At 52.1% G+C, this 12,311-nt stretch overlaps 1 protein-coding gene across 6 annotated transcripts in view; it reads left to right on the forward strand.

The window, feature by feature from the left end:
- The window catches only part of PPARA (peroxisome proliferator activated receptor alpha), a 652,237-nt gene that overhangs the window by 143,374 nt on the left and 496,552 nt on the right, over nt 1-12,311 (forward strand). The window contains exon 1 of one of the 6 annotated variants that reach the window (XM_030213760.1): nt 688-705. The exons of the other annotated variants lie outside the window; for them this stretch is intronic. The gene's annotated coding sequence lies outside the window, so the exon portion shown is untranslated. Of the gene's footprint in view, nt 1-687; nt 706-12,311 lie in introns of those variants that run through there. 6 annotated transcript variants of the gene reach the window in all.

Consider the following 12,311-nt stretch of genomic DNA (forward strand, 5'->3'; position numbering starts at 1 on the left):
TTCTGTAATAAAGGTCTTAACCAAGAAGACATATTCCATCCGCTTAAACTAACAAGTAGTAACTAAAACCACGCCTACCCTTCCCTCCCAAACCCTTGTCCTCCCCCCCACCAAAAAAAAAGAGTCCACAAAATGATCTAGTTCAACAGTCTGCTGTGGGCTGCTGGCTGGAGCTTCACCCAAAAACGTTGCTAGATTCTCTGAAAACGCTCCCCCTATTGAGAGAAATATCATGACTATTGGGAAAGTTGCCACTTGTCTCTGGGATCGTCCCAGGTACTTGTGACCTGCCTAGGCCACTGTCAGAGACATGATGCTGGTGTAGAATTTCTTATGTTCTTGGGTTAGCATTTCTATTTCTAATTTTTTGTTGGTTTTGTTTAAGGAAGATAGAACTCGTGACCAAGTTTTATTTTTCTGTATTAGTACGCACCCCATTGGCAAAAGGTTTGGGGTGTGATTTAAAACATTTTGAATATTTAATTCAATATACTTTACCAACTTGTGTTGTGAAAATATTTCTCTTCCAGATGGCATGCCTGCTGATAGGGGGATACTATTGGTCATTATGCTGTCCATAACTGTCAAAATATTTTGAGCTGCTGATTGTACTTTATTTTTCTGAATGATAATTTCTGATGAAACTTCATGTATCCAAAATAAGAAGATGAAAAAGAAATCCCACATTAGCTCTAATAAAGAAGAGTGAGTATGCAACAACCTCTTATCTCAAAAAGGAGCACGTCTTGTACCATGGTCAAATGCTAAATATTTTCAGAAAAATCAAACACTTTGTTCAATAAACAATTTAAAATACTCATTAGAAAAAAGGGAGTACCATAAAAGAGTGTTATTTGCACTCTCTTCCAGTGACATTTAACCTCCCCCCTAAAGTGTTCATAAAAAGGTTATTGGGACCAGTGGCGTAGCCAGAAGGCAATTTTTGGGTGGGCCAACAGGTTGGATGGGTGGGCACTAGACAGTGGTGTGCTGGTAAATGTTTAACAACAGGCTCTCTCCCCGGTCCACCTCTGCGCCTCCCCTCAAAATTGCAGAGCTGGCTATAGCCGGGGAGAGAGCCGGGAGTGGGGGGCAATGCATTACTCTCTCCAGGAAAAAAAAAATTTAATGATCCCAGGTTCCAATCTAATTCATGTTTAGTATAAAAGGCCCGTTTCGGTAGGCAATGAAACGGGCGCTAGCAAGGTAATCCCCCCCCCCCGCAGCGTCCTTCCTGTATCCCCTGCCCCCCCTGCAGCTACCCATCTGGTCTCAGGACCCCCTCCCCACCAACCCTCCTCTGCCCCTGGAGCCACGCATGTGCAGCGGCCCTCCTCTCTCCCCTGCTCCCCCTGCAGCCACCCATGTCCAGCAACCCTCCTCTCCTCCTGCAGCTACCCATGCCCAGCGACCCTCCTCTCCCCTGCCCCCCTGCAGCCACCCATGTCCAACGACCCACCTCTCTCCCCTGCCCCCCCCTGCAGCCACCCATGTCCAGTGACCCTCCTCTCCCCCTGCCCCCCTGCAGCGTCCCTTCTGTCTCCCCTGCCCTCCCCTGCAGCCCCCCCCTGCAGCCATCCATGTCCAGCGACCCTCCTCTCCCCCTGCAGCCACACATGTCCAGCGACCCTCCCCTCCCCCCCAGCGCATCACCCAAACCCCTCCCCCCCTCGGGCACATCAACCCCCTCGCCACCTGCAGCCACCAATACTAACGCTGTCCGGCCGCTGCTGCGTCTCCTGTTGAGCAGCAGCAGCCAGTACAAAAAGAAAAAAAGCCAAAAAAAAGATTTTAAACCTGAAACACGGCTCCGTAGACAGCCTTCTGGCATTGGCTGTCATCTCTGCAGCCGCTCCTCCTCTCCCCTCTGACGTCGCTGCGCTCCTCCGAGGTCTTCCTGCAGGGGCAGTGACGTGGAGGGGAGAGGAGGAGCGGCTGCAGTGACGACAGCCAATGCCAGATGGATGTCTACGGAGCCGCGTTTCAGGTTAAAAATCTTTTTTTGACTTTTTTCTTTTTGTACCGGCCGCTGCTGCTCCACAGCAGAAGCAGCAGCGGCCGGACAGCGTTAGTATTGGTGGCTGCGGGTGGCGAGGGAGTTGATGTGCCCGGGGGGGGGGGGGGGTAGGGGCTTTGGTGATGCGCCGGGGGAGGGTCTTGGGTGATGCGTTGAGGGGGGTAGGGGCTTGGGTGTTGCGCTGAGGGGGGCACTGAGAGCTGATTGGTAGGCAGGGGGAGGAGTAGGGAAACACGCTCCGCATGTTTCCCTACTCCTGCCCCTGCCTGGCTCGCAGTTTTGTAGGGCAGGGGCTTGGGTGTTGCGCCGAGGGGGGCACTGACAGCTGTTTCCCAGGCAGGGGGAGGAGTAGGGAAACACGCGGACTCCTCCCCTTGCCTTGGAATCAGCTGTCAGTGATATCACTGACGTCAGTGCATTCTAAACTACCTAGCAGACCACCGCCGAGGGAACCACGGTACCAGGCACATTAGAACGTTGGAGGTGAGAATTATTATATAGGATGTGGGATAAAATGCCATAAATAAGTAAACAAATATAAACTTTTAACATTGAGCACCTGGTTCTCAAAGTGGACATATTCCAAACACTATAATGAAAATAAAATGATTCTCTGAAGACAAGCAGGCTCAATATTCTTACGCATGGGTCGTTGTCTGCGACGGCTCAGGAGACTGGAACTCCAAAAAACAAAAGAACTTTCCAGCAACGCGCCATCGCGCAGGCCGAATGCACTGCGCATATGCGAACGGCTTCCCGCCCGTGATGCGAGCGTGCCCAAATCAGTTCTTTTTGAGTTGTGCTTGCTGCTACTCCCTATTTTTTTCCGGCTCAGGAGAACGGTTTTACTACTACTACTATTTAGCATTTCTATAGCGCTACATGGCGTACGCAGCACTGCACAAACATAGAAGAAAGACAGTCCCTGCTCAAAGAGCTTACAATCTAATAGATAAAAAATAAAGTAATCAAATCAATTAATGTGTACAGGAAGGAGGAGAGGAGGGTAGGTGGAGGCAAGTGGTTACAAGTCAAAAGCAATGTTAAAGAGGTGGGCTTTCAGTCTAGATTTAAAGGTGGCCAAGGATGGGGCAAGACGTAGGGGCTCAGGTAGTTTATTCCAGGCATAGGGTGCAGCGAGACAGAAGGCGCGAAGTCTGGAGTTGGCAGTAGTGGAGAAGGGAACAGATAAGAAGGATTTATCCATGGAGCGGAGTGCACGGGAAGGGGTGTAGGGAAGGACGAGTGTGGAGAGATACTGGGGAGCAGCAGAGTGAGTACATTTATAGGTTAGTAGAAGAAGTTTGAACAGGATGCGAAAATGGATAGGGAGCCAGTGAAGCGACTTGAGGAGAGGGGTAGTATGAGTAAAGCGACCCTGGCGGAAGACGAGACGGGCAGCAGAGTTTTGAACTGATTGGAGAGGGGAGAGGTGACTAAGTGGGAGGCCAGCAAGAAGCAGATTGCAGTAGTCTAAATGAGAGGTGACAAGGGTGTGGATGAGGATTTTGATAGAGTGCTCGGAAAGAAAGGGGCGGATTTTATGGATGTTGTAAAGAAAGAAACGACAGGTCTTGGCAATCTGCTGGATATGAGCAGAGAAGGAGAGAGAAGAGTCAAAGATGACCCCAAGGTTTCGAGCTGAGGAGACAGGGAGAATGAGAGAGCCATCAACAGAAATAGAAAACGGGGGGAGTGGGGAAGTGGGTTTGGGGGGAAAAATGAGAAGCTCGGTTTTGGTCATGTTTAATTTCAGGTGGCGTTGAGACATCCAGACAGCAATGTCAGACAAGCACACTGAAACTTTGGTTTGGATGCAAGGTGAGATATCAGGGGTAGAAAGGTAGATTTGGGAATCATCAGCATAGAGATGGTAGGAAAAGCCATGGGATGAGATTAATGAACCAAGGGAAGAAGTGTAGATAGAAAAGAGGAGGGGACCAAGAACAGAACCCTGAGGTACGCCGACAGGCAGAGGGATAGAAGTAGAAGAGGATCCACCAGAGTGAACACTGAAGGTGCGGAGGGAGAGATAGGAAGAGAACCAGGAAAGGACAGAGCCCTGGAATCCAAGTGAGGACAGGGTATCGAGGAGTATGCTGTGATCGACCGTGTCAAAAGCAGCGGAAAGATCAAGAAGAATGAGGATGGAATAGAGACCTCTGGATTTAGCCAGTAATAGGTCATTGGAGACTTTAGTAAGCGCAGTTTTGGTTGAATGGAGAGGGCGAAAACCAGATTGTAGTGGGTCAAGAATAGCATGTGAGGAGAGAAAATCAAGGCAGCGGTGGTGAACAGCACGCTCAAGTAATTTGGAGAGAAAAGGGAGGAGGGAGTATAGTATTCTGGAACAAAGGCTAGAGCTGCAGGCGTCATACTTCATAGGAGGAAATGTGTGCTTTAAAACAAACCATCAGAGGAAAAAATAAAGTGTAAAAAGCATTCTCCGAGGACAAGCAGGCTGCTTGTTCTCACGACTGGGTGACGTCCGCGGCAGCCGCCACCAACCGGAAGAAGCTTCGCGGGCGGTCCGCAAGCAGGGCACGCCCACCGCGCATGCGCGGCCGTCTTCCCGCCCGTGCGCGACCGTTCCCGCCAGTCTTTTCTTTTCCGCGCAGGAGAGAGTCGTGCGTCGCCGCTCTCTCTTAGTCAGCCCCGGAAAACCGTTACGTTGTTCGCGAATTCGTTTATTTTTTGTTTCTGTTGCCGCATGCTCCAGATTTTTCTTTTTCCTTTAAAAAAAAAAAAAAAAAGAGAGAACGCGCTTTATTTTTCCCTCGTTTTCTAGCGGGGGCGTCGCGTTGCGGCCTTGTGGTCGCGCGGTCGATTATTTTTCGAGGCGTGATTTACCGCCTCCATCAACGACTTTAACTTCGCCGACGCGATTTTTCCGTCGATTTCCTCGAAGGTCCCGAGTGGATTTAAGAAGTGTGGTCGGTGCGGCCGGCCTATCTCGCAGACCGACACCCACGCTTGGTGCCTCCAGTGCCTCGGGCCGGAGCACAATATCAAGTCGTGTTCTTTGTGTCTTGGTCTCCGGAAACGGACTCAGGTTGTGAGGCAAGTTCTTCGGGACCGTCTTTTTGGAACTTGCGCCGGCCCCTCGACGTCGACCTCGACGGCATCGGTATCGACGACCGGTTCTTCGGTACCGGTATCGGTGTCCGCGAAATCGACACCGATGGCATCGACCCCAGGAGTACAGGTCCCGTCGGCCCGCCGGTCCTCCGGTGACGGTAGGGGTGAGAGGCCGCGTGGGCAATCGGCCCCGGTCACTCCCTCTGCTCATGGCCCTCGGGACCGAACCCTGTATGACCCGGCCCCTCGAGACCGAGGGGGATCGACATCCTCCTCCTCTGTTCCACCGGGCGCCGATGACGGGCACCGCAAAAAACAGAAGAAGCACCGTCATCGGTCCCCATCGGTGCGCCCGGCCCTCGGTGCCGGAGAGGAGTCGACGCCGAAGCATCCATGTCGAGAGGAGAGGTCCCCCTCGGTAGTGGAGGTACCGACGCGTCAGGGTCCCAGCACTTCGGTGCAGTCTCCTGGACCCGAGCAGCTTCCGGCACCGACGCCTCTACCGGCCCCCCGTCTTTCCCCACAGCGGGCCTGGACGAGTGCCTCCGAGCCATCCTTCCGGGGATCCTGGAAGGGCTGATGCGCCAGGCTGTGCCGGCACCGGGGGTGCTTGCGCCCCCGGCGCCGTTGACTGTGGCGCCGGCGAGCTCTAGCCCGGTGCCGAGGCCTTTGACACCGCCGCCGCTTGCTGCGCCGGTCTCGACTGCCACGCAGGTGGAGTCCCCGTCGACGTCGATGGAGGGAGCTTCGTCCCCGCCGGCGCGGGAGTCCACCGCTCGACGACACCGAGGCCTCGGTGCCTCGACGTCGAGCCAGGCCCGGTTAAGGACTCAGCTACATGAGCTTATGTCGAGGAGGACCCCAGATATTTCTCCTCAGAGGAGTCTGTGGGCCTCCCCTCTGACCCCACGCCTTCACCGGAGAGGAAGCTCTCGCCTCCTGAGAGCCTCTCCTTTGCCTCCTTTGTTAGGGATATGTCTGTATGCATTCCCTTCCCCGTGGTCTCTGTGGACGAGCCGAGGGCTGAGATGCTCGAGGTCCTAGACTATCCATCACCACCTAGAGAGTCCTCCACGGTGCCATTGCACAATGTCCTCAAAGAGACACTGCTTCGGAACTGGATGAGACCATTATCTAATCCCACCATTCCCAAGAAAGCAGAGTCCCAGTACAGAACACTCGGACCCAGAGTTAATGCGGCCCCAATTGCCCCATGACTCGGCGGTCGTGGATTCTGCTCTCAAGAGGGCACGGAGTTCGAGGGATACCGCCTCGGCGCCCCCAGGGTGGGAGTCTCGCACTCTGGACTCGTTTGGGAGGAAGGCCTACCAATCTTCCATGCTCGTGACCCGCATCCAATCTTACCAGCTCTACACGAGCATCCACATGCGGAACACTGTGAAGCAACTGGCGGACCTGGTTGATAAGCTCCCGCCGGAGCAGTCCAGGCCTTATCAAGAGGTGGTCAGGCAGCTGAAGGCGTGCAGAAAGTTCCTGTCCAGGGGTATCTATGACACCTGTGACGTGGCATCTCGTGCTGCGGCCCAAGGTATAGTGATGCGCAGGCTCTCATGGCTGCGTGCCTCTGACCTGGACAACCGCACTCAGCAGAGACTGGCCGACGTCCCTTGCCGGGGGGATAATATTTTTGGCGAGAAGGTCGAGCAGCTGGTGGACCAACTGCATCAGCGGGAAACCACCCTCGACAAGCTCTCCCACCGGGCGCCTTCAGCATCCACCTCAGCAGGTGGACGTTTTTCCCGGGCCCGGCAGGCTGCGCCCTATGCTTTTGCCAAGCGTAGGTACACCCAGCCGGCCCGAAGGCCTCGACAGGGACAGCCCCAGTGCGCTCGTTCTCGTCAACAGCGTGCGCCTAAGCAGCCCCCTGTGCCTCCACAGCAAAAGCCGGGGACGGGCTTTTGACTGGATCCACGGGAACATAGCCGCCCTCAAAGTGTCCGTGCCGGACGATCTGCCAGTCGGAGGGAGGTTAAAATTTTTTCACCAAAGGTGGCCTCTCATAACCTCCGACCAGTGGGTTCTCCAAATAGTGCGGTGCGGATACGCCCTAAATTTGGCCTCCCTTCCACCAAATTGTCCTCCGGGAGCTCAATCCTTCAGCTCCCATCACAAGCAGGTACTTGCAGAGGAACTCTCCGCCCTTCTCAGCGCCAATGCGGTCGAGCCCGTACCACCCGGGCAGGAAGGGCAGGGATTCTATTCCAGGTACTTCCTTGTGGAAAAGAAAACAGGGGGGATGCGCCCCATCCTAGACCTGAGAGGCCTGAACAAATTCCTGGTCAAAGAAAAGTTCAGGATGCTTTCCTTGGGCACCCTTCTGCCAATGATTCAGAAAAACGATTGGCTATGTTCCCTGGATTTAAAGGATGCATACACTCACATCCCGATACTGCCAGCTCACAGACAGTATCTCAGATTCCGCCTGGGCGCACGGCACTTTCAGTATTGTGTGCTGCCCTTTGGGCTCGCCTCTGCCCCACGGGTGTTACAAAGTGCCTCGTGGTGGTGGCGGTGTATCTACGCAAGCTGGGAGTGCACGTGTTCCCATATCTCGACGATTGGCTGGTCAAGAACACCTCGGAGGCAGGAGCCCTCCGGTCCATGCAGTGCACTATTCAACTCCTGGAGCTGCTGGGGTTTGTGATAAATTACCCAAAGTCCCATCTCCAGCCAACCCAGTCTCTGGAATTCATAGGAGCTCTGCTGAATACCCAGACGGCTGAATACAACCTCCTGTCCCTGGCTTCGCAGACCAGAGCGTCTCAGCAGGTCACAGCTCGGCAGATGTTGAGACTTCTGGGTCATATGGCCTCCACAGTCCATGTGACTCCCATGGCTCGTCTTCACATGAGATCTGCTGAATGGACCCTAGCTTCCCAGTGGTTTCAAGCCACCGGGAATCTAGAAGATGTCATCCGCCTCTCCACCAGTTGCCGCACTTCACTGCTCTGGTGGACCATTCGGACCAATTTGACCCTGGGACGTCCATTCCAACTTCCACAGCCCACGAAAGTGCTGACGACGAATGCATCTCGCCTGGGGTGGGGAGCTCATGTCGATGGGCTCCACACCCAGGGTCTGTGGTCCCTCCAGGAAAAGGATCTGCAGATCAACCTCCTGGAGCTCCGAGCGATCTGGAACGCACTGAAGGCTTTCAGAGATTGGCTGTCCTGCCAAATTATCCAAATTCGGACAGACAACCAGGTTGCAATGTATTACACCAACAAGCAGGGGGGCACCGGATCTCGCCCCTTGTGTCAGGAAGCCGTCGGGATGTGGCGTTGGGCTTGCCAATTCGGCATGCTCCTCCAAGCCACATACCTGGCAGGTGTAAACAACAGTCTGGCCGACAGACTGAGCAGAGTCATGCAACCGCACGAGTGGTCGCTCCATTCCAGAGTGGTACGCAAGATCTTCCGAGAGTGGGGCACCCCCTCGGTGGACCTTTTCGCCTCTCAGACCAACCACAAGCTGCCTCTGTTCTGTTCCAGACTTCAGGCACACGGCAGGCTAGCGTCGGATGCCTTTCTCCTTCATTGGGGGACCGGCCTCCTGTATGCTTATCCTCCCATACCTTTGGTGGGGAAGACCTTACTGAAGCTCAAGCAAGACCGCGGCACCATGATTCTGATAGCGCCTTTTTGGCCCCGTCAGATCTGGTTCCCTCTTCTTCTGGAGTTGTCCTCAGAAGAACCGTGGAGATTGGAGTGTTTTCCGACTCTCATTTCGCAGAACGACGGAGCGTTGCTGCACCCCAACCTTCAGTCTCTGGCTCTCACGGCCTGGAGGTTGAGGGCGTAGACTTCGCTGCGTTGGGTCTGTCGGAGGGTGTCTCCCGTGTCTTGCTTGCCTCTAGGAAGGATTCCACTAAAAAGAGTTGCTTTTCAAGTGGAGGAGGTTTGTCGTTTGGTGTGAGAGCAAGGCCCTAGAACCTCGTTCTTGTGCTGCACAGAACCTGCTTGAATACCTTCTGCACTTATCAGAGTCTGGCCTCAAGACCAACTCAGTAAGGAATCACCTTAGTGCGATTAGTGCTTACCATTATCGTGTGGAAGGTAAAGCCATCTCTGGAGAGCCTTTAGTCGTTCGATTCATGAGAGGCTTGCTGTTGTCAAAGCCCCCTATCAAGCCTCCTACAGTGTCATGGGATCTCAACGTCGACCTCACCCAGCTGATGAAACCTCCTTTTGAGCCACTGAATACCTGCCATCTGAAGTACTTGACCTGGAAGGTCATTTTCTTGGTGGCAGTTACTTCAGCTCGTAGGGTCAGTGAGCTTCAAGCCCTGGTAGCTCATGCTCCATATACCAAATTTCATCACAACAGAGTAGTGCTCCGCACCCACCCAAAGTTCCTGCCGAAGGTGGTGTCGGAGTTCCATCTTAACCAGTCAGTTGTCTTGCCAACATTCTTCCCCAGGCCTCATACCCGCCCTGCTGAACGTCAGTTGCACACATTGGACTGCAAGAGAGCATTGGCCTTCTACTTGGAGCGGACGCAGCCCCACAGACAGTCCGCCCAATTGTTTGTTTCTTTCGACCCTAACAGGCTAGGGGTCGCTGTCGGGAAACGCACCATCTCCAATTGGCTAGCAGATTGCATTTCCTTCACTTACGCCCAGGCTGGGCTGGCTCTTGAGGGTCATGTCACGGCTCATAGTGTTAGAGCCATGGCAGCGTCAGTGGCCCACTTGAAGTCAGCCACTATTGAAGAGATTTGCAAGACTGCGACGTGGTCTTCTGTCCACACATTCACATCACATTACTGCCTCCAGCAGGATACCTGACGCGACAGTCGGTTCGGGCAGTCGGTGCTGCAGAATCTGTTTGGGGTGTAAATCCAACTCCACCCTCCAGGACTCGCCTTTATTCTGGTCAGGCTGCACTCTCAGTTAGTTGTTCTTCGTAGGTCAATTTTCTGTTGTATCCTCGCCGTTGCGAGGTTAAATTGACCTGGGTTCTTGTTTTGAGTGAGCCTGAGAGCTAGGGATACCCCAGTCGTGAGAACAAGCAGCCTGCTTGTCCTCGGAGAAAGTGAATGATACATACCTGTAGCAGGTGTTCTCCGAGGACAGCAGGCTGATTGTTCTCACCTACCCTCCCTCCTCCCCTTTGGAATTGCGTTTTCATCATTTTTGCTTGTCATTCAACTGGCGGGAACGGTCGTGCACGGGCGGGAAGACGGCCGCGCATGCGCGGTGGGCGTGCCCTGCGTGCGGACCGCCCGCGAAGCTTCTTCCGGTTGGTGGGGGCGGACGTCACCCAGGCGTGAGAACAATCAGCCTGCTGTCCTCGGAGAACACCTGCTACAGGTATGTATCATTCACTGTTTGCTCAAGGCAGAAGGAGGAGGGGGATCCTCAAATGAAATGGCAAGGCTAGTGCACAGTATAGCTTTATTTATTTATTTATTTATTTATAAGGTTTCAAAAATAATACATTCACATAAAATAAATGTAGGCAATCAGGCAATACATCCAGAGGAAATAAGCTCTATCCATTACATATTCATGGATTTTCAGAAAATGTCATAGTTACTTAGTCCACAAAGAAATAGTGATCAAGATACAAGGTAATAATATTCAAGGGAAAGTTAGAAAAAACTTTTATAACAACAAAGAGAGGACGGGGTTCCAAACTTTACCAACGGTTTTAGCTCTCTAATGGTGCCACCGAGACTTGACCGTCCCCGCTTTCCTTACTTACTACAAGGTGCTTCAATTTATCTGGGTCAAAGAATACATAATGAGTATTACTAAACGATACAAGGCATCTACATGCAAATTTTAATTTAAATGTTCCTCCCAAAGAGAGAATTTGAGACCTAAGCCCCAAAAACTCTCGCCTTTTTTTCTTTGTAGACTTGCTAATATCTGGGAAAACCTGTATCCTTGATCCATGAAACTGAGTTGCCATGAATCTGAAGTAAAGTCTCAAAATATTGTTCCTATCAGTCTCGAAAGCAAAAGACACTAGAAGAGTAGTGCATTCAGTAATATTCTCTAGTGAAGTTTCAAGAAATTGTGTGAGGTTTAAGTCCGGAACTACCCCCAAATTTGGTTTAACTCCTGTAATATAGTAAGCTTTCACAATTGGGGGAAAAGCTTCTTTTGGAATCCTCAATATGTCCAGGAAATATTTCTGTAGCATTTCTACTGGAGGTAATAAAGGGTTCTTTGGAAAATTTAAGAATCTTAGATTTATTCCGTCTAAGTTGGTTGTCCAGAAATTCAACTTTCCTTTGGTGTTTTTCTCTTTCCATTACAACATTATCAACTAGAGTTTGTAATTTTTTTATTTCAAGCAAATTTAACTCACTTTTCTCCTCTTGCTTTTCCACTCTTGAATCTGTTAGCTGTTGTCAAGTTTTCACATCCTTTACTTCAGCAGTCAAAACAGATATTTGCTGCAGGGACGCATTCATAGTCTGGATGGCGTCCCAGAGGGCCTCCAAAGTAACGGTTGTAAGTTTCACTATTTTGCCGAGCCTTAGAGGTGGAGGCGTCTGGATGGGGGAGGGCGTAGAATCTGTTATTCCCGCCCTCCGTTCCGATGTTGTCGCATCCGGCGTCAAAGATCCTACAGGGCCGCTACCCGCCTCAAAGCTTCCCAAATGAGGCTCACTTGTAGGATCCATTTCTCTACCCGGTCTCGGCGGTGCAACCTGATGGGGCGGACTCAACAACGCCACTTCTAAGCCAAGATCCCCAGTAAGTTGTTGCTCAGGGGATCCAACCTGGGTAAAAGCTTGAGACCCCAGTGTATGTAGCCCAAAGGCTTCCAAAGTTGGCTGTCGCAGCGTAGAGCTGTTCACGGGGCTAGGGGCGACTTTAGCCCCAGTCTTTCCCTTTCTCTTGACCATAATGCGGGCAAGACAAAGAGAAACGCTGCAGAGGCCAGCTCGAGACTCGAAGCTTCAAAACGCTGCTCCTCCCACGGACGCCATCTTGATCAGAGTTTCGGCCCACAGTATAGCTTAAAGTTGGACATCCCCATTTGAACAGCTCTCAGTATCGTAGGAGGAGTCTAGCCGGAAAAGTAAATGCAATATATTTCCAATTTAAAAGTCAGCTAAAATAAATTACTAGGCTGAGAACAGCAGAGCTGGGCTGCATAAAAGATTTTATAAAGTACGCCATACCAAAAAGAGGAACTATAGCCAAATAGTGCCAGAACCAGGAAGTGAATATCTTATC

Source organism: Microcaecilia unicolor, chromosome 9 (genome assembly GCF_901765095.1).
Source record: "Microcaecilia unicolor chromosome 9, aMicUni1.1, whole genome shotgun sequence".
Lineage (NCBI taxonomy): Eukaryota > Metazoa > Chordata > Amphibia > Gymnophiona > Siphonopidae > Microcaecilia > Microcaecilia unicolor.